Source organism: Barbus barbus (genome assembly GCF_936440315.1).
Source record: "Barbus barbus genome assembly, chromosome: 41".
NCBI classification, from domain to species: domain Eukaryota; kingdom Metazoa; phylum Chordata; class Actinopteri; order Cypriniformes; family Cyprinidae; genus Barbus; species Barbus barbus.
The window spans coordinates 12,639,239-12,662,951 of NC_136719.1; the positions used below are offsets into that span (position 1 = coordinate 12,639,239).

Genomic DNA, 23,713 nt, shown 5'->3' on the forward strand with positions numbered 1-23,713 from the left:
TCAAAAACAATTTGCCACTGAAATAAGAAATGTTGCATTGATGGGGTAGTGATTCTACTTGAGCTTTGTCTACATTGAAATAAGTATGTGACTGTTTGACTGGATGTGATGTGACGCCAATTTAGAGAACAGGGCAAAGGCATTATGTGGAGTTTCATTTTGGGTGAACTCAAGTGTTATAAATATACATAACAGATGCAAGCTTACCAGCAACGGGCCGTGTGATGTACAAAAGTGTGTGTAGTGGCAATGCAAGAAGGTCTGGATTTTGTTCATTTATGGGGCATGACGAGGCAAGACTGGGTAGTTCTCTCTCTCTAACCATTAGGCCACGACTTCCGTCATGGCTGCCTCATATCTAGTGCGCTTTCTTTCACTTCTAGGTGCTAGACAAACAACTAAATCTGCTGAAGTGTGACTTTTAAGTGTGCCCTTACCTTTCGCACAGTTGGGTCCTGTCCAGCCGTCTTTACAAATACAGAAACCTGTCACATGGTGGCAATGCCCGCTGTTTTCACAGGTGCAGCGCAACTGGCAGCTGAGCCCAAAGTGCCCAAATGGGCAGACTGATTGAAATAAAACAAGATTCACCACCATGTCGGTGTAATCAACAGACAAGGTAAAAGCTGAGGAAAGCAGACATTGAAAACCAGAAATATGCAAGACTCTTACAATGTGTTACACAAAACCATGGCAGACGTCTGGTACTGAACAGAGTTCTGATGATCCATTAAGATTATGAAAATTAAATATTAAATCTTACCATTCTGACAGAGATTTCCCATGTATCCCGGTGGACAAATACAGGAGCCGTTTAGCTGATCACACAATCCTCCATTATCACAGGAAGGGCATAGCTCTGCACATTCCAGCCCCCAGCGGCCCTCTTCACACTCTGAACATTAAAAAAAGTTATAGAATAAATTCATTCATAAAGGGATAGTCCAAAAATTTAATTACCTAAAAAAGTTATAAATATGAGATAATAAGTCAAAATTCTGAGATAAAGAGTCTTTGACATTTTGTCATAATTGACTTTTTAGGCCAAAACATCCATCATTATTTTAACTTTTTAGGGTCACGTTTTCTCTCATAATTGTGATTTTTGTCATAATTTTTACTTTGTCAATTTAATTTTTTATCTCATAGGTGATGTCATAATTTAGTGGTTTCATTCACAATTATGACTGCATGTTATAATTTCACCATTTTATCTCATAATTATAATTAAGTATATCATAAGTTTGACTTACTATCTCATAATTATGATTTAGCAAAGATTTTTTTTACATTCTTTTTTTCTTCCATACTTTAAAAGGATAGTTCAGCCTAAAATGAAAATTCTGTCATTAATTTCTCACCCTCATCTTGTTCCAAACCTGTAAGACCTTCGTTCATCTTCGGAACACAAAGTAAAATATTTTTGATGAAATTTGGTTTTTACGGATTTGGAAAGATTTAATTTTTGAGTGAACTATCCCTTTAAGTAAGTTTTATTCAAAGTGTAAATAACACAGCATGATGCTATCAGTGCCAAGGTCATGGCTTCGATTACCAGGGAATACATGAACTGATATAACCAAATAATCAAGATAAGGGGGAAAAGTTTAAGACTGTAATTTTAAACCGGTGCTTGAAGACTGTATATAACTTTTTCTTATTCATACTTGTCAACATGGGAGTCCTGACAGCATCACAGAGAACTTCACATTTAAACACACACATGTCTGTGATCTTTGGCTCAGCAAAATGCGGCTAATAATAGACCTCCAAAATCACAGCAATTTCTCCTCTCTAAACTACCCTGTCCACTCCAAAACAGAACAGAATGAAAAGTCATTAATGGCAAAACAATTTTCCTCTCTTTTAAACATGTGCAGAGCAAGGAGAGAAAGCAGAGGTCAGCGTGTTTAATTTGGTTCAGATGAAACACCATGTAAATGCGATTCCAGACCAACTTAGAATATGTGATTTGGAAAGGGAATATGATGGTTCACTTGCAAACTCGCAACTATTTGTCTCTGGTTTCTTGTTTTTGTTTTGTTTTCAGTAGTTCTTAATGTGCTGTTTTCCTAACCTTTCTCACAGTGTTCTCCTGTCTGCCCAGCGGGACAGTGGCACTTCCCAGCCACTGAGTCGCATGGAGCTCCATTACAATCACAAGATTGTGAACATCCAACTCCAAACCGTCCCACAGCGCACTCTGTAAAAGACAGTTCAAATAGTTTTTCACAGAGTGAACAGTGCAAAATAAACCTAATACTGTTTGTTTGTACTTGAGCAGGAGCGGCATTTGGAGGTTCACGTAAAATTAGCTGGAAAAGAAATGTATAATATTAAATTGTTTAAGAATATAAATATTATTATTAAACATTATCCATAAGTTTATACATCTACTCTAACAATGGGTAGAAAAAGAAACAAACAATAAGGTAAATACTATACTATGTTATTTCACAGTGACAATAGTAAAGATATATATTAAAAAATATATTTGAAAGATTTAAAAAAATGTAATTAGAAACAAATGCCACACAGTATAAATGTGTATTTTACATGGTTTGTCAACTGAGTCAACTAAGCATCAAGAGAAATGAATGGACAGGTCAAGCAACCAAAGAGGCTACGACTGAAATGCCGAGGCAAGAAAAATCGACTCCCTTCACAGCCTGTTGTTCTGGCAGACGTAGCACTCTGATCGTTTAATGACTTCCAGGTTGTGAGGTTTGACTGCCAGCTCAGTGTTTCTGTCGAAATATTCTGGATATTTCCATACCCCCTGCCAAGTGGACTGGACTCAGGCATGAAAGCTGCTGGGGCTCTGAACATCATGGCAGCAGGACAATTTTATACTCATAAAAAAACATATATACATATCAATTCAAGTAACTGACTGTCATCTGGGCCGGATATCATTAATAAATAAAAGTGTGCGGGTTCCAGTATGGCCACCTTTGGTTTTGAACTCTTTCTTACCTTGAAAGTTCCTTATCATACACTTTTGTAGCATGTTATTTATTTCTCAGCTAAAGCACATTTAAACTGTATAAGATTTCTTTCATTAAAAAGAGTCTTAGTTTAGTTTTCCACTGCCATTTTACGACCTCTCTGACCATTTCTATAAAACAGGCTGGTTTTACTACTGTGTATATGTACAGTAAACTGACACATTCTTGTAGTTCAGTTCATGTTCATAGTTTAAGGATGAGGGAGGGTGTGTATGTAACCATATTGGCATCTACCACCAAGTGACAGATGAATTCTCACTAAAATACCAAATTAACACATTTTTACTGCATGCACAGCCTTTGACATCAACAACAAATAGGGGGTTGTTGTTGCAGGCCTAAATCCAGAAATGAGTTAGCACTTTTAGCACTACCAGTTCCATTGTCCTGAATTGAATGGATTTATTTTTCTTTGAAGGATTTTTTGGTTAAATTCTTGAAATAAGGTCTGTGTTTAACACAAACTCAAGACATTGTCACATTTTATTCTACAACACAAAACATAGTAATAACACCTTGTTATTTTATAAAAAAAGCTTTTACTAAAAAGCGGTTTCTAACAAGTGTCTAAATAGGACTACATAGATTGTTGACAACATTATCAAGCCGAACAGGAAAATTCATCTACTCGCTAGTCTGCTTTTACAACCTCATTGTATTTATAATCACACTCTTGCAAACTATTCAGACTCAAACTTTTAGGGAAAATATATTTTAAATACAGGCTGAAAGAGTTTTCTGAAGCTTAGTGATGGTGTTCGTGAAAATTATATGAAGATTGAACAAAACGTGTAAGAATCATAAATCTTTGTTGACCATAGAGCTTATTTTCTGCATTAATCCAAAAGCCAATGGAAAAATCTAGTAGGGTTTCTGTCGAGGGAACTAGGGTGATGGTAATTTCCGTGTTGGACTACAAAAATACGAAATCGATGTTCTAGCAATACATGCTTAAACTAGCATTTAATTATGTGGATTAAGCACTGTTTTCCCCTGCTGACCATGTCAGACCTGCAACCTCCACAAAGTTCACCAAATACCCCAAAATTCCTGTTATTCAAGACATTTCCCCTTTAAAATCTGTTTTGTAACATGTTGGGCTGCAATTTTTATTCTAGATCTTCAGTTGAGTGAAATACAGGATCATATCTGTGTTAAGGGAGCACGCTTTATCAGCAAGCCAGGAGATAAAGGTATTTCCATCATGTATTCCAGTGTTTGGCAGCTGTGTTTGGCCTGGCTATTCGTACTGTCAAATGCTAGTCAGCGAAACTTACACAATGACTCTCAGAGATGGTCATAAATTCACTTTTACGGAACCGTGTATTGGACCGTGTATTGCAAATGTCACTGCATTTCAGCTAATGCATTACTACTCACTTCGGTCGCAATGATCCCCGTGCAGACCGGCTGGGCACTGACGCTGACATTGCCCAGTCATGTGATGGCAAGACACTCCCTCTGGACACTGGCATTTTGATTTACATCCTGGACCGTAGTATCCACTATCACACTCTAAAAAAACAAAGAACAACAGATAAAACATACTTGCCACACACAAGCTGTCAATCAAGTGAATGGTGCTCCCTGAACTGACCCAGGTTGCAGGTCTTGCCCTGATAGCCAGGCTTGCATACACACGTTCCATGACGTCGATGGCACTCAAGTGTGTTCTTCTGCACACACTGACACTCCGATGAGCAGCCAGATCCATACGACCACTTGGGGCAAGCTGGAAAAGACATTGTGTATGACATTCTGTTTACAAGCAGGAGAAGCATCAGATGTTAAAAAGATAACATGATTAACCCAAATATGACATGTTCCTGGATCAACATCTTTGTTAGTTCTGGAACAACAATCCACTGAATCAATGTATCAATGAATCTGGTATTAAATTTAATTCAATTTCATTTCATTTAACCCTGAAATTAAGTTTTAGGGGTAACACTTTACAATAAGGTTCCAACTGTTAACATTAGTTCACATAAACTAACAATAACATTTATTAATCGTAGCTGAATTTGTTAACATTATTTAATGGAATCTAAGCTAACATGAACTAACAATGAACAGCTGTATGTTTATTAACATATCTAACAAAAATTAATAAATAATCTAACAAATGTATTGCTCACCGTTACTTAATCTTAATTAATAACATTAACTAATGGGACCTTATTGTAAAGTGTTTTTAAAAACATTTTAGTGGATTTAAATGAAGAAACATTTGTGCCATATGATGGTAATCAAATAAGAAACCCAGCTGTATATTTTCCCTTTGATTTTATGATCATGGTTTGGAATAGGATTAGAGCTTTGATTGCTTCATAGGAATTTTGTGAAAGTCCAGAAAAGGATGTTGATCCAGGAACATCTCCTACTAGGGAAAATCACACGGAGAGTATCTCCTGGAGTTTTAAGTCACTGTCAGTCTGATATACTGCTGGACTTACGTAGGTGACAAAACCTGCCATAGAGTCCTGGATCACACAGACAGGCTCCATATGTGCGATGGCAGCGGCCATTATTAGCACAGTTACATTTCTTGTTGCAGTGCTTTCCATATAGTCCCTTTGGACAGCCTAAAGAACACAGAATAAAAATTACACACTCTAGCTTTAAATGAAAGATTAACATGATATAAAATCATATGAATGTAATTTGAGACTTAAAACACAAGGCATATTTCATCTAAACATGCCAACAGTGATTGGAACAGCAGATTTGGCACAAATACGGTTTCATTGTATGCTGTAATGTCGCAGTCCCTCACCGTCCTGGCACAGGTCTCCACTGACTCCAGGTGGGCAGCGGCACTTCCCACTAATCGGGTCACAGGTGCCACCGTTTTTGCACTTACAAGTAAATGAACAGTTTCTACCAAATGTTCCCTCTGGACAGGCTAAAATGAACAAAAGAAAGTGTTATTTTATACAGAGTAATTATTTGAACAGTAGTTAGTATAGGCCTTCACTACTGTTCAAAAATATTTTTTGAAAGAAATGAATACTTATAAGAATCCTGAAAAAAAAAAGTATCACAGTTTCCACAAAAGTGTTTTCAACATTGATAATAATAATGAATGTTTCTTGAGCAGCAAATCAGCACATTAGAATAATTTCTGAAGGAACATGTGACACTGAAGACTGGAGTAATGATGCTGAAAATTCAGGTTTGTCATCATAGAATTAAATTAAATTTTAAAATATATTAAAATAGAAAACCGTTATTTTAAATTGTAATAATATTTCATAATATTATAATTTTGACTGTAATTTTTAATAAGTAAATGCAGCCTTTGTGAGCTTAAGAATCATCTCAAAACATTAAAAATCTCAAACAAGTTATACAAAACATAAAATACACACTTTGGTTACAAATGATTGCTGTCCAACCATCTGGGCAGTCACAGCCATCTCTGTCAATGTTACACAGTCCTCCGTTAGAGCAGTCGTCACACGTCAGGCTGCAGTTATGGCCAAACGTCCCATTCAAACACACTGTGACAACACAAAGGTAAGGGTAACAAGAAACAACAGCCACTAATAATAAATAAAGACACTTGACGTAACAACAGACCAAATTTCTCAGAGAGGGTGCTCTCAGCACGCAGCTCTCCAAAGCCGTAGTCATCCTCATAGTCGTGATAGCGCTCCAGGGGTTGTGGGTAGTCCTGGAGGAGAGTGAGATGAAGGAGAGGTCTCTCAACCACCACTGGACTGGACAATTCCTCAACCGTTCTCTCCAGGGCTACACAGAACAGAGACAGAAGTAGATATATTGACACGATCAATGTTGTCTTGATGTTACACCAACTATGCAAGTAATAATGTCTGTTATTATTGCCAAATAATCCTTGACAGGATAATTAGATGTTGCTGGCTGGACAATATCCTGCTTATTGGACAGATATTTATCAAATACTAGATGCACATTCTTTAGTCAGATGCCCTTTAGCTTTCACAAAGTGGTTTCTAGTCTTCCCAGGGCCCATTCAACAATATTAACTATATACATAGATAATGACCAAAACAAAGATAAAACTACTATAATCAGACCACCAGACAATACTTATTCCACATTATCATCTTACAATAATATGAATAATTAAATACATATTAAAACAGATAACAAAATACATAATTAAAGAATAAAAAAATACATATTTAATTGTGTGAAAAAAGGCTATGTACTGTAGGAAATAAAAGCACAATTATGTAGAAAATTAATTACATAGTTTAGCATTTATTTTACAAAATTATTACTGGTGCATAGCTGACTGGACGATTTGACTCTGATTGGTCTTTCAATTTGATTGGAATTTGGCATTCTGAGGTCAATTTTTGTATGATGGACCCTCAACTATTTATTTATTACTATTAGTCTCTTTCTACTAAACTAAACTAAAATTAAATAAAATACTTATTTGTTAAGCACCCATGAAATAACAAATAATATATAGACAGCTGATTGTTTTCACAAACATAACCCTTTACAATCTAAGTAATGCAACGCATTGTGTTTATTTTGCTATAATGACCAGATGAATGTACATTAATCATTACAACTATGACCATAGAATGTTGTGATTGACCAATCAGGATCAAGTATTCTAGAAAGCTGTGTATAAAGTCATCCTAATGCACATCACATACAGTAACTGATATCCACTGTGCCCCCCATGATGTACTTACGAATACAGGAGTGTCTGTCTTCAGCAAGCCTGTTTCCAAACTCACAGAAACAGTGATAGGAGCCAGCTGTGTTCTGACATGTGTGCTCACAGCCCCCGTTATCAGACAGACACTCATCCACATCTAGACACCAGTGGAAAACACAACAATCTTTATACAATGTGACTGCACTGTGATGTAACTAGTGCTGTTTATTATTATAGCACATTGCCAGTAACTGATATGTCTCCTTGCTCTTCTTTAATAGTTGATCAGCAGTAAACAGGTTGTGAAATACCGTCACATCCACATCCATCAGCGTTGAGTCTGTATCCTGCCCTGCAGTAGCACTCATAACCTCCGGGGTAGTTTGTGCAGTCCTGCTCACAGCATGAAGTTCCCTCCTCACATTCTTCCAGATCTAAAGCAAAAAAAAGCAGTACAGGAAGCAAGGCCACGAGTCATTGGCGTGTATTAGGACTCTGTAGACCGAGTATTTATATAAGCACGTTTCCAGTTATGAAGAGGGGTCAATATTTGGAGAGAACCTTCAGGGCACAGCCAGAAAAACACAAGACCTAACTGCTGAGATCCAGCTGGCTTACATTTGCTTTTGCAGGAAATAGTCATTAATATCGTTTGAGGAATGATGATATTAAAGGTTTATCAGTGCAGCTGGATGCACGCTGAATCCAAGAGATGGATTTCATTGGAGTTATTCTGTAAAACTAATTTATGCATCTGTCTGTACACCTGCACACTCACCCAAACAGGTTTTGAGGTCCTCTGCGAGCTGATAACCCTGGTTACAACTGCAGACAGGTCCAAGTGTGCCGTGCTGACAGTGGTGTGAACAGCCACCGTTATCCGAGTCACAACTATTAACAATCTCTATTTCAATACCTACAGAGAGTCAATAATAAAAAGGAACAAGTGTTCAAAAATGATTATGAAAGTACAGGAGCATGAATGTCATTGTATTAGACAATATATACGCTAACTATGTGTCATTTACTTCAAAATTTGTTAGGTTTTGTTGGACACTTTCTGGTTGTCACATGTTAAAGGACCATGTTCCTTGTAGTTAATAATCCAATATCAAGTGCAAGGACATTATCGCTGATATTGATTCCAATACTAAAAATACTGTTATAGGTTCAAGGTTTTCTCCTCAACGATAAACTTAAGTAAACTAAATGAAACTAAACTAAAATCACGTCCATTTATTTATATATTAAGTAGCCATAAAATAAGCAGATAATGTACAGTCAGTCAGTCATCACTACAAAATAAACCTCCTTCTGATTTACAGTATGCAACACCAGTCCTGTTCACTCACTCTAGGTTTATTTTATGATAATGGCCAATTGACTGTTCATTATCCTTTGACCAATCAATCAGATGTCAGCGGACCATGTTTGTTATTAATTATGGAATATGATGAATTTTAACTTTAAAGCTCATCATTCAGAAGTTTTGTACTTGTTCAGATAAGAAATAGTTTCTATCCTAACAATATTTATGGTTAGTTTTACATTATTTTACAGTTAATTTTTATCACTCATTGAAACCAATGCTTTTATTCAGCCAGGATGCATTAAATTGATCAAAGTAACATTAACGACATCGATATTATTACAATTTTCACATTTCAAATGAATGCTGTTCTTTTGAATTCCTCTTTAAGAATCCTTAAAAAAAATCACTGTTTGCACAAAAATACTGATATTTACATTGATGATAATAATGTTTCTTAAACACCATGTTCGCATATTAGAATGATTTTTAAAAGACACTGAAGACTGGATTAATGACTGCTGAAAATTCAGCTTTGCCATCACAGGAATAAATCGTTTTAAAATATACTCAAATAGAAAACAGTCATTTTGAACTACATTATTATTTCAAAATATTTTGTTTTTATTGTATTTATGATCAACTAAATTCAGCATTGGTAAAGAGTTCTTTCAAAAACATTAAACACTAAACCTGCTAACCCAAACTTTTTAATGGTAATTAAATCAGTTATCACTTGCTCATCCACTAAACTAATAAATTCTCTTAATACTTAATATCATGATTGAAAGTATCAATATTTCACACTTGACCCACCAATCTCTACTTTTTGGGACCACTGTGGTATGTTTCTGTGCTTCTCTCACCGTAATTAAGTTTAAGGTAACTCACGGTAGCATTTCCTGCCATCAGAGCCCAGCTCGTATCCTGGATTGCAGATGCATGAGAACAAGCCCGGAGTGTTCCGGCAACTGTGAGCACATGCCGCCAATCCTGTTTCACACTCATCGACATCTGAAACGCACCAATTACAAGTTACTGATCACATGTTGCCTTTTTCTATTTATACAGACATCTAATTAGACGAGAATCCCACTCTGGATTTGTTGAGTCACTTTTAGTCAGACAAACGAAATTTCTGTCTCTTACAATCACTTAAATGAAAATCAATGAGTGCAATCTTTCAAGCGCTAACAGGTTCCATCATGGACTTCAGAGTGGAAATCTCTGCTCACTGTCTCACTGAGATGATGAACCATGTTCTACATCCTTCAGCCATCTAATCAAACACAGTGCTTCCACTGTTCTCACACCATGGGAAAGAAACTTCTTTAAAAACTTTGGAAAAAGAGGATCCAGCAGATGAGAGACCATTTAATACTTTCCATGACAGTGTAACTGAACCCTAGCGCGGTGGAAAAGCCCTTCACTGCTGCTGTCAGAAGCTTTTACCTTCACAGCTCTTCTGGTCCGGGGCCAGCGCGAAGCCTTGGTGACAGCTGCACACAGCATGACCGCCATCACTGCGACATAAGTGCACACAGCCGCCGTTCCTCTCCGCACATGGGTTCCTCACTGAAACACATGCCGTTTAATCAAATCTTATATGTCATTTCACTAGCTGTCTCCCTCACGCACACAAACTCTCATTATCTTGTCAACACAATCCATGTAATACACACACATAATTTCTGCAGTCTTTTTCTATCTGAATTCCCATACTTCCCTGGCCAGCTTTTTTGCCTCAGTCACATTATGACATAAAAAACATCATACATATACAATGCAGTTTTGAGACCCTTTGGAGGACAGATTTTATCCAGAATAACTCAGAAAATAAAAAACGTATGGCATCATATACTGCATTTGGAGAGCAACAAATAATATCAGGTTTAGACCAGCCATAAACTTACTTTTCAACATGTTTTTATAGATTTAGGTGAGCAAATCTGGGTCACATGATCTGTTCAAAACCAAAGAAAACTACACATTAACTAAATACTAATAGTACCTTGGCAATTGCATGTCTTTTAGAAGTACTTCCTTGGAGTACCATATAAATACTATAAATATGACATTCATTGTTGATATACTTTTTTCACTGTTTCACTGTGTTTGTGCATTCCAGTGGTGGGGATTTTACAGCGATTCTTTCTGCATATTACAAATTACGCCAGTAGGTGGAAACAAGTGACTGTTTTTATGAGTGAATCCCTGATTCATTAGCGCAACCAATTAATTCGACGCTGATTTATTAAGGAATTGAACAAATGGCTCCCACTGTCCAAATATATAACATGATTCCAAAATGTGCATCTGATTAACACTACTATCTCATGAAGTAAGCAACTGATGCTGTAGGTCATGTGACAATAACAACAAGATAAATGTAGTACATCAGGAATTAATTTTAAACTATATAGTACATACTTTTTTACAGTTTGAAAAGCTAGCTCTTCATCAGATATAGTATACTCAGACTTATGTGATTTTGGACACAGCTACTGTCTTAAGAGTCATTGAATCATTCACTTAAGTGATTTATTCAAAATCACAAATTCACTTAGCAACGCCATTACTGTGTCTTGCTCAGAGATGCGTATCACTTTTAAATTTTGTTTTGACTTCATGGTGAACTCTTTTTACAGGTGGGTCAAAAAAAGAGAACTGGCAAAATGCATTTAAAAATTAACTAACGATATTGAATCGAAGTTACTCAATATTAACATCTTGTTTATTTAACTGTTGTATAAAAGCAGTATCACAATCATGTTTGTCTGAATATCAGTACTCATATACCTTATTTGTTAAGAATGAAGGAATCTATTTCCTGGAAATGTGCAAGACTTCTGATTCACTATAGGTAAATAACCAGAAAAATAACAATTTGCAGTTAAAATGTACAATCATTTATCATCCCTAACCATGCTACAAATCAATGTACTGTGGTATTACCATCGCTGTAGCACTGCACAGCCTTAGTGGTGTTTTTAAGAATTGTCTAAATATTAAACTAGCACAGAGACTTTTGTCCCAAGACTGTATTTTGATCACACCAGTATGAAAACAGTTCAATGGCAATGTTATCCATTTGCTGAATTGCACTGCTCTCTCACGAACACACACAGATTCTAGCATGTTTTTTGTCAGTGTCAAAGAGATACTAGTTACACAAGACACACATTCTCTCTGTCCCTTGTTCTTTCCCCTAGTCTTCACCTAACTCTCAGTGGTAACACTTCATAGGGGAGCAATGGGCTCTGGTGAGTGTCAGGACATTGGATCTGTGGGGGCTGTGTACAGTGAATGTGAATTTTGGCAGACACACTGGAATTGACACAGTGTTCGCCAAGATGATGATGCTGTAGTCTGAATAATATAAGTGTTTCTCTGTGAAAACGGCTATTTAAAAAAGGCCATAATGCACACCGGTTTCAGATATTGCTGTTCAAGTGACTCACACTGTACTGAGGTCTGTTTTCAAGCTCATAATTACTGGAATCCATGACCCTGTTAATAAGGTTAGTAACTGCTTTTGAGCTGTACCACTTTTTGAAAGTATACAAGTTCAGTCTAAAGTTTGTCATTTGTGATTTAAGATACCAAGTCAAAGTATCCAAGTCAAGGGTATCTCTGAGAAAACAGTGGGTTTTAGAGATGTTGATCACTTTCTTTAGCTTCCACCTTTAATAACCCTTCCATGCATACTTCCAAGAGCTACATACTGACTTTATGGCATAGCCTTAGACCAAAGCTTTTCCTACTTTCATCCTCTCGTCAGCATGCTCTTTGACTAACAGCATGTGATATGCACTGCTGGGACATTTTATGGACGACATCATGAACATAACAAAACTTTCAGAAGGTAAAGAGTTTAAATAAGCAACAAAAATAACTGCTTCTACACCCTGCTGAAACGACTGGCTTTTACCATCATGAACTTCTATACTGGTCCAGACTGGTTAGCACTAGGATCTAAAACATACCGAATGAAATATGACTTCTGATTACTGTACTGTAAAGTACTGCACTAAACTATCAATATTACTGTACAAAACATGAAGCCAATAAGTAAAAGAACAATATTAACTGTTACAGCAAGTTGAGGCTTGCTATTTTGAAACAGCAAACAAAGCATCATTAGATGTTAATTTTGGTAGACTTCATTACATTTCTTGCAAACTCAACAAAACTGAGCACAATTAAGAAAAGCCACTGTTAGATATCTAATTTAGATAAATGAAGAGAAAGACTCACGTCTGCAGCGCTTTCCATCAGCTGTGAGCTGGTACCCACGTCTGCAGTGGCACTGGAAGTGAACTGGAGAAAGTTGGACACATTCATGCTCACAGCCTCCATTATTCACTGCACAGGATTGGACAGCTGAGGGAGGAATAAGGAATAAAAGAAATGACTGTTAATAGCCATTCACTGTTGAAAAAAATACATGTGAGTGTTTATACACAATATAAGTCTTTACTATCACTTTTTATCAATTTAACACATCCTTGCAAAAATAAAAGTATTAATTTCTTTCAAAAAGGAAAGAAAAAGAAAAAACCGTACTGACCCAAAAAATCTCTATTTTGAATAAATGCTGTTGTTTTTGACCTTTTATACAAGAATCCTTAAAAAAACAAGTATTACAGGCTCCAAAGAATATTAAGCAGTAAAAACTGCTTCTAACACTGATAATAAATCAGTATATTAAAATGTTTTCTGAAGGATCATGTGACACTGAAGTCTGGAGTCAAGGCTGATGAATATTCAGCTTTGACATCACAGGAATAAATTATATTTTAAAGTATATTAAAACAGAAAACCTTTTCTTTTTTTTTTAATTGCAATAATATTTCACAGTATTATCGTTTTTTTCTGTATGCTCGATCAAATGAATGCAACCTTTATAAGCATAAGAGACATCTTTAAAAAAAAAACATTAAAAAAAAAACATTAACAAAACTTACTGTTCTCAAACTTTTGAACGGCGCAGCATATGATACATTTACACACGCGCACACACACAACGTGTCTGTTTTAATATCCTTGTGGGGACTCTCCATAGGCGTAATGGTTTTTCTACTGTACTAACTGTACACTCTATTGCCCTACACCTAAACCTACCCCTCCTCTGCATTTTTACATTCTCAAAAAAACTCATTCTATATGATTTATATGCTTGTTTACCGATGGGGAGGTCTCCACGGTGACACGAGTCCACATGAGTTGGTGTGTATTCAGGTCAAGTCACCACCAGAATAGAAAAACAAGACCCACACACACATTTATATATATATATATATATATTTCCATTTATATGATCTCTTATTTGTCTTCTACACACATAACAAATTAAAATCTATGCATTAAAATTCAAACAAATCCTGTAAGGCTTTTTTACACTTTAATAAGACCTTACAGCGTAAGACATTAAATTGAAAAACAAATGTATTATTCTTGGAGGAAAATAATTAAAAACTGTCAGTACTTTGAGTGCACTCTTATGCAAACACTTTATATAATACTTTGTGGTAGCACCTTTGGCTTTAATTATATCAGTAATTCTGTTTATATTGGACTCAGTCAGCGTAGCACATCTGGATTTTCTTTTTCTTGCAGAAAAGTTCAAATTGCAAGACTTCTTCCAGTTCACAGTCCGGTGTGGGTCAGTTCACAGATTTGTTACACATCTGAAGCCTGTCCACTGACACCAACGCCATTCCTGGACACTGATCTTTCTAGCATTTGTAAAACTGCATTTTTCCATCTTAAAAATATATCTAAATTACAACCTATGCTCTCAATGTCAAATGCAGAAACATTAATTCATGCATTCATGACCTCGAGGCTAGATTATTGTAATGCTTTATTGGGTGGTTGCTCTGCACGTTTAATAAACAAACTCCAGCTGGTTCAAAATGCAGCAGCTAGAGTTCTTACTAGAACCAGGAAGTATGACCACATTAACCCGGTTCTGTCAACACTGCACTGGCTCCCTATTAAACATTGTTAAACGTTTAAGATCTTGCTAATTACCTATAAAGCCCTGAATGGTTCGGCACCTCAGTATTTGAGTGAGCTCTTATCGCATTATAGTCCTTCACGTCCGCTGCGATCTCAAATCTCTGGCCATTTGATAATACCTAGAATATCAAAATCAACTGCGGGCGGGAGATCATTTTCCTATTTAGCGCCCAAACTCTGGAACAATCTACCTAACACTGTTCGGGAAGCAGACACACTCTGTCAGTTTAAATCTAGATTAAAGACTCATCTCTTTAACCTGGTTTACACATAATACACTATCGCATTTCTATAATTCAAGTCCGTTAAAGGATTGTTAGGCTGCATTAATTAGGTCAACCGGAACCAGGAACACTTCTCAAAACACCTGATGTACTTGTTACATTGTTAAAAGAATGGCATCTACGCTAATATTAGTCTGTTTATTTCTTATTCCGAGGTCACCGTAGCCACCCAGATCCAGACTTTATCCAGATCAGATGGTGTATCAGCACCTAGAGATGACCTCTACAGCCAGGACACCTAGATGAGCCCCAGAGACTGATCCCCAGTGAAGACCCCGTCTCCAAGACGGCCATCGGGACAAGACCACAGGAACCAGATGAGTCCTTTGCACAATCTGACTCTGCTTTAGCCTAGTTTTAAACTGCTGATTTTTTCTGGCCAGAGGAGAATGACACTATTTCGACAAACTATTTCCCCGTCTAAATACTGTAAAGCTTTATATCAAGCCGATGTAAAGCTGCTTTGACACAATTTGCATTGTTAAAAGCGTTACAAATAATATTGACATGGCCTTACTTTTTTTAAACATTTTCTGTTTCAGCAGGCTGTGGGATTTGGTATTTCGTTATTTATCGTAACTTTCTGGAAGCTTTCTGGCAGAAGGCAGTAGTTTTGCACAAAAACATGTGTATATTTTTATATCTTAATTTATTTTTATTTCTCTATGTTATAACCGAGCACCTGGCCCTGCTAAAGGCCCATAACATGATGCTGCCACCACAGCTCAAATTATTCATTTATTATCTACTTAATTTGACTTGACAATTTATCTTTGAACATAATGTGCAATTTGCTTTCTTTTATGCAATGCTGTAACCTGCTGAATATTATATCAAGGTCTCGTATAAATAACTTTTAGCTTTTGCATTAATACATTTTTTTGTATTAAAATTTGTGTATTTTATTAGTAGATTTCAATTTCCACTCTTTAAGTCAATATTTTCTCCAGTAATAGAAGAGAATGTGGAACAATCATTGAACAGTCCTGTCGAAAGCATTCTTCACTAATCATCCAAAATAGTACCAAGCAATTATTTTCAGAAGCTGATTCATTTAGTGAAAACAGTTCACTGCAAACGGACCATTTTTCTCAGATGACTGATATGAAGCTTTGATGAAAAAACAGTCTCTCATCGTACTCAAGTGTTTGGATTGTGATGCTTGGCAATGTTGCCGTTCTTCTGTTTTCAAAAAGCATAGTCATCTCAGGATGGAAACCAATCATAATATTCAGTAAAATACCACTAAATAGCTTTGTTCTGCACTATTTAAAAGCCATCTGGTGTGGTGATAAGGGAACGCTCAGCGTGAATGTTTGTGGTTGATAACCGACATTGAATACACTCTGAATGGCCAGGAACCTGTAATGTGTGATCTTAGATCTTGAATGACTAGCAAAGATGCCTTTGTAGTAAATCCTGAGGTGTGTAAGATTTAAGACAAAAGACTGGTGTATTGGCTCTTTCATTATCTTGTTTCTAATGATGCAGCAGGGGGCGGATGATGACCTATTGTCAGAGACCTTTCAGTCGGTCTTCTCCATCCTTTTCCTGTGAATGTTCACTCACCTCTTTCATCAAGCGGGGTCAGACAAAGGTTACAGCTGAGCTCCAGATAAACACATAGTACAGTTAATGTAGTCTCAATTCACTGGCCATCTGATGTATTCTGCACTCAAAAATGGCAGTCTTCACAGAGGCTCTTTCTGTACTCTAAAAAATGCTGGGTTAAATACAACCCAACGCTGGGTAAATATTGGACAGAACACATGCTGGGTTGTTTTCAACCAACAGTTGGGTTAAATGTTTAAGCCAACCTTCTGGGCAGTAACCCAACCGCTGGGACTAAACAACCCAATCGTTGGGTTCGTCCATATTTTACCCAGTGCTGGGTTGCATTTAACCCAGCATTTGTTACAGTGTATATAATCAGACAATTCAAATAAAAGTGCCAATTTCTTGAAACGGGATGAGCTTTTGGAGTGGTGTACTGGGAAAGTTGAAAAATAAAATAAAAAATCTTTACATTATGAGAGTGTGTCTAATAAAGGATAATGATAATATTTCTTTTGGCAGAAAATCCTTGGGTGAATTAAAAATAATTAAGGTTTTATCTGTCGTTCAATACTCACAACTTCATAAGCTTCTGGCATGAAGTATGAGCAAGATTACTAACTTCTCAAATTACTGTTAACCAAAACCAAATGATCCTGGATAAAACCCTCACTGATTAATTAGCGGCATCTGTTTCTGGTTTATTCTATGCTGCTACTGCATCAGACTCTCAGCAAAATGAACAGATCCAGAATGCAACTGGAATATAAATGTAATTTGCTTTTTTTCTGTCAAACTGCCTTGAAAATAAATTTTTAGTTTCTGACTTGTTTTTTTTTTTTTTTTTGTAAATACACCAGCATTTCAGTGCCATTATTGTTAAAACTAAACTGAAATAAAGATTAAATAAAAAATAAAATATCAATATTAGATGATAAACAGATCCCAATAAGTATATTATAAAAACAAACAGATTAATAAAAAAGGGGAAAAATAAACACACATACATGTCCAACTTATCACAATGAAAACAGAAGAAAAAATAAATAAATAACAGATTAAAAGAATACAGAGAGTAATTGTAAATTATAAAGAGGGTTCAGCCTTTGTCCCTCATTTGATGGCAGGAGTACACATACTGCGCTGCCAGGTGGATGCACTTTTCCTTCTCTCCCAATATATACGAGAGTTTCTCTGTGTTGCTCGTTTGCTGGAATTCAGGTGACACTAGCACTATTTGTTTGAAATAGGCATCTCTGATGTGTTTATATTTGCTGCACTCCGTAAGGAAGTGCAGCTCGTCCTCTATGAGTCCCTCTGTGCAGTGAGAACACAGTTAGAGCTCTCTGGCTCTCCAGCTCTGCTTGTGTCGGCCCGTCTCTACACACAGACTGTGCTCGTCAGCAGCTTTCTCTGAACATAGTCTTTAATACTGCTCAGGTATGGCGCTAATTTATAATCAGCTTTTATACTGTGGAAGTAAGTTAATTTCTTTACTTGAGTTACTTTTTGTTGCTAATCATGAATGTATTCTTCCTGAGTTATTTTTTCAGTTTCTTTAAATTTTGAATGTTTACACGGAATTGTGGAATTGAATTGATGTTTTTCCACTAAATAGTGTAAGGGGTCACTCTCTGGGTGTTTTTGCCGGTAAGTGAAAGCACTGTGATGGTAGCTATTTGTGGGCATGTCTGATAGATGGAACCAGAACTTCGCTGCTCTCTGCTGGATTTCAGAGAGCAGAGGGAATCTGCCCAGTTCTGCCCTGCAGCCGAGATTTGGGGCGTTTCTGTGAATTCCCAAGATGTTTTTGCAGAACTCAAGGTGGAATATTTCAACAGGGTTTTTGTCCCATGTTTCATAGTTTAGTTTAAATTCCTAGATTTCCCAGCCATAGAGAAGAATGGGTTTGATGATGCTATCGAAGATTTTCAGCCACAGTTTAATGGGTGGGTTGAATTTTAACACTGGTCTTCTTATACTGTAAAAAGCCCTGCGTGCCTTATCTGTCAGATTTTTTATTGCAGTATTGAACTGTCCAGAGGCTGAGATTGTCAGACCCAAATAATTATAACAGGTGACATTATTAATAATTGTTCCCCCCAATTTTAAACTCGTATTTTTTGTCAGCAAGATGAGGCTTTTTCTGAAAGATCATGGTTTTTGACTTCTCCATGTTTATTGGTAAGGCCCAATCATTACTGTACTTTTCCGAAATGGAGAGGCTTTGGTGCAGCCCCTCGTCATGAGGCGACAGCAACAGAAGATCATCTGCATACAGGAGGCATTTGATTTCTCTGCCCTCGAGGATCAGACCAGGACAAGGACTTATCAAGTGCTGATGCCAGTTCGTTAATATAGATATTAAATAGAGTCGGGCTGAGGCTGCAGCCTTGACGGACTCCTTTGGTCTGACTGAAATAATCAGTTCGTTTGTCATTGATTTTAACACTCTCTCTCTCTTTCTCTCTCTCTCTGCCTTCCTTGCGTTGGCATCTATGTTTAATGTGTGTATGTTTGTGTATAGTTCGATGTTGCATGTTCCCCTGTAGTGTAGTTTAATAAGCATCCATATGTATTCACGCTTGGTTGTCTGTGTCTGCTGCTCACAGAACAAGGTCTCTTTAACGTTCCGGTTTTGTTACATGCTCTGTGAGCAATTTATCAGTAATGAAATAATTTTTTGTGGCCAGAGAAATAATTTTCCTTAGAGTCAATAGACGATTAAAACTGTCCGTACTGCGGACGAACAAATAATTTTATTGTACTATTAATGCTACGGTTAATTCCTGAGGATGAATATAATTGATAACAGCCCGTTATGATTAATTATGTTCATCTCACTTTGAGCTAATTTGCTACAGTGTCAAACTGCCTTGGAAATTGAACAGAATGTTCTAGGTTCAACACAAGTTGAGCTCAATCATCAGAATATGTGACATGCAATTGATTATGACAGAAACTAATTCTGACTTGTTTTTTAGTAAATACAACAGCATTTCAGTGTTGTTATTGTTAAAACTAAATTGAAATAAAGCTGAGATCAAATAAAATATAAATATTAGACAATAAACTTAAAACTTCAAAAAACTTATTCTAGTATTCTAACTGAACTAATTTTAAATCCTAAAATTCCTAAAACTAATATAAATTACATCTATTTAAAATCTAATATTTCAAAATCACAAAATTACTAAAATTTTATAAAATTTAACTGAAGTTAAAATGAAAACTTAAAATATAAAATAAAAGCTAATTCGAAAAATATAAACAAATACTATAAGAGAATATATATTACAAAAAAAAATATATATATATATATATAACACTGCAGCAGTCCCATAGACTTCCACTGTCTGTTTTGTTTTTTGAAAGTATGGTAATGAACAGCATATCACAGATGGTATTGAATAATCTGATGCCATTTCACATTCCTTTAATGATTTATTTAGAAATCTGATAGAATTTCATGTACTTTATCCAAATAAAACTGGGAAGTTTGGAAGTAAACTGACAAATCTCAGAGCCAAGAGTCCCAATGAAACATTTCACCCCATGAACGCACACAGAATACCACAAGATTATAACCATATTACAAGGGGAAAAAACTAACATTTCCAAATCATGTCCAAATGAAAGTCTTTTTCAGCTGACATGTGGCATCCCAGCTGGAAGATGAAGCACAGGGCATTGGCTTTGAAGAAGGTATTTGACTGGAATCCTTGTTTGTCATTTTTATTTACCAAGCTGGTTTAATGTTTTCAATGTTCCTATAAAGAAATTCCTGAGCTCTGGAATGGTACGATACAAAATCCATTCTTATTATTGCCACATATTTGAAAAACAAAACCCCTATCCAAACAACATTAGCTAAATTGATACGCTTGCAAAAACTGTTTATTCCCACAGGGTTTTTCCTTTAAAAACTAAATTGTTGGGTTTCACCTGACACTTTCTACACCATAGTCACACTTGAATAGATGGATGTGATAGTTTGATAGCGGGCCTGGCAACAGAACAGTTGGGTCCTGATCTGGTCTATCTCAAAGGTCCATCACAAACTCACCATGACAAGACCCGTACAGTACAGAACAGTTGCAAACATTCCACTATTAAGAAAACAAGAGGCTCTTTGATTCCCCCTCATACACAGAGCTCAAGGTGAGGACCCCTGCTAGCTTTGAAGAAAAACCTGTCCTAAGCAAATTTTTCTTAGGCCGTGATGATTACATTCTCTAAACCTTTGGATGCAGGCCAGTCTGTCAGCTCTCTGTCAGTGACCTCTCTCGACCCCTGAACGACTCACCTATGCAGGTGCGGCCGTCAATGTGCAGACGAAACCCCGGGTTGCACTCGCAGTAGAACGAGCCTCTGGTGTTCACACACCTATGCTGGCAGCCCCCGTTGTAAACCTGGCACTCATCAATATCTGAGGAGGAAAAAGTAGACACACGAGGCCACAGCTTTGAATGTGGTTTGACTCTTGAACAAGTTTTCAAAGCATTCACCTAAGAAAACAAAGCATGTCATTCTAACTTCCTAAATTAATTTATCCACTCCAAGACATATGCAAAACCATTTATTTTGCTGTGTCAGATGCTGTTCTGTTTTGTTTTAACTAAAGTCTCTCTAACCTCCAAAATCAATAGCTGGCAGCTCAGACACTGCTGATACACTGAATCAAAAGCAAACTTGATTACATACATAATTTAATCCATAAATTTAGGTGGATAATAAAACATAGATCATAAATAATCCATTTTAATCTTTTTAGATAAAAACAACAACAACAACAAAACATTAGTGCATGGTTATTTTGTTGTTGCCACTTTTTTGTCAACAGTGTGTTTTTAAGTAACACTTAAACACACGCACACATTTATTAAGTATAAAAGAAAAACCCACTAAAACATTTTTTCATCTTCTTTTGTTTCGCAGACAAAAGTAATACATGAGGACAACTTTTGGGTCATTTTTTGGGTGAACTACCCCTTTAAAACTGCTTGAAGGCAATTCAAAAAGTGCACTTAAGAAAATGTGGAAATGTGCAATCTGCACATTATAAAGATCTTCAGGTGAATAAGCTCTTTGTGTCCCGTCTGATTCAGGCCATATGTCTTACAATCACCCTGACCTTTAAAGTAGTATGGCCTATGCTTAATTTAATTACAGTAACAGAGCTTTTCCCAAAGCAGAACGATCAGGTAAGGATCAATGTTGACAAGCTGAAACACAGGATTCATTTTTGAGAACTATGTGGTGCATTAAAAGGTCAAAACACTGCCATAAAATATGGCAACAGCATAATATTAAAGTGAGTTTGAATAGATCTGACATTTTGAAAGGAAAAGCAAGTATGTTTGACTCAATACAGTCTACCTTTATTACTCCCATTTCATACTCCATTTACATTCATGACCCAGTGGATTCCACTGAGTAGTCTATTTAAGGAAAAGATGCAGAGGGGAGATTTTGGATAAGTCTAGTACAGGTGCAGTGATGATCTAGAGAAGCAGGCCTGTGAAAGCCCTGCTGGTGAGAGACTGTAATGCCAGCAGACAGTGTCAGTGAGTTATGAGCTCTGTTCTGTGGGCTGCAACTTTATTATATTATAATAAATATATGAATATATGAATATTATATTATAATAAATATAAATATGTGGGCTGCAACTTTATTATAACTTACTAACATATTGTACACATGGAACTGATTGAGGGAGTAGATGTCAGTTTGCTATTTGTTTCAATATCAACAATCGGAATTAATCTAAATAAAAAAGTATTATTATTATTATTATTATTATTATTTAATATTAGTGACAGAATTAATACAAATTTAATTAATTGTTTACACAAATATTACATATACAATTAAAATGGATTTATTATAAAGAAACTTAAAAAAAATGTTGAGTTACTGAAAAACTAAGAGCATTAGGGGTTTGAGAGTAAATAATGACATTATTTTCTTTCTTTTTTTTAACGACCATTCATATACTCCCTTCACAGGGCTGCTTGTCCTATAGTTTAAATGTCTTTCCAAGAGATACAGTGAAAAAGCCTTGAGAAAATGTATAAATGAATTGGTGGATTAAGTTTTTAGACAAATTAATGGAGGACTAAATAGTATTTTAAAGAAAGCAAACTTCTTCAACCTCCTTAGAGCATATGCAGAAATGGCCAATATTCTGTAAGCAAGAAATATTTTCAGGACAAAAAATACCAATACATTAAAATATAGTTACTGTAGAGCCAGAGAGACTTTTAGCTGTTGGATGCATGGCAAAAACAGAAGAATCCAAGGAGAGGATCATTCAAAGTATGAGTTACTGCAAACTATAATGAGGCGTCTCCATAACTGCTTATATTTTGGAGATAAATTTAAACAAAAGACTCATTTATACATTAAATATTCCAGTTTGAACTCCACCAGAACTCCTACTGTTATAAAATACCTTCCTGTGAAGAATTAATGTGTGTGAAGGTGATTTAAGTACAATTCAGGTCATCATGTGTGTATAAAAACTTAGTTAACTTTTATAATTCATGCCTTTAATGATAATCAAGCAACCATACCACTAGCCAGGAAGATGGACGTGATGGTCCACTTGAGTGCAGTGGTTTTACTCATTAAGACTGAACCTTAAAACTTTAAATCAGGCATTTAGACAGACTGTCTGACCCTGAGCAGTTCTGTTTAATGAAAGTGCTTTGATTAAGTGCAATAACAGCCCTGGAGCAGAGAAGACTAAAGGTCCACCATGATTAATATGATTTAGTGAAGAATAATTCAGTTCCATGTACTTAAAATAGAGGAGGGCATGTTACATTATGCTAGTCCACAGAAAAAGTATATTAGATTGCAGTTT

At 36.1% G+C, this 23,713-nt stretch overlaps 1 pseudogene across 1 annotated transcript in view; it reads right to left on the reverse strand.

Annotated features, from left to right (window-relative positions):
• The window catches only part of LOC306860519, a 37,816-nt pseudogene that overhangs the window by 9,806 nt on the left and 4,297 nt on the right, over positions 1-23,713 (reverse strand). The window contains exons 2-17 of the transcript in view: positions 21,149-21,271; positions 13,238-13,363; positions 10,433-10,555; positions 9,872-9,994; positions 8,450-8,587; positions 7,983-8,105; positions 7,706-7,828; positions 6,591-6,761; positions 6,380-6,511; positions 5,785-5,913; positions 5,465-5,593; positions 4,606-4,740; positions 4,389-4,523; positions 2,078-2,203; positions 764-895; positions 438-566 (exon numbers count right to left, since the gene is read on the reverse strand). The product of the transcript in view is annotated as an uncharacterized misc_RNA (transcript). The remainder of the gene's footprint in view (positions 1-437; positions 567-763; positions 896-2,077; positions 2,204-4,388; positions 4,524-4,605; positions 4,741-5,464; positions 5,594-5,784; positions 5,914-6,379; positions 6,512-6,590; positions 6,762-7,705; positions 7,829-7,982; positions 8,106-8,449; positions 8,588-9,871; positions 9,995-10,432; positions 10,556-13,237; positions 13,364-21,148; positions 21,272-23,713) is intronic.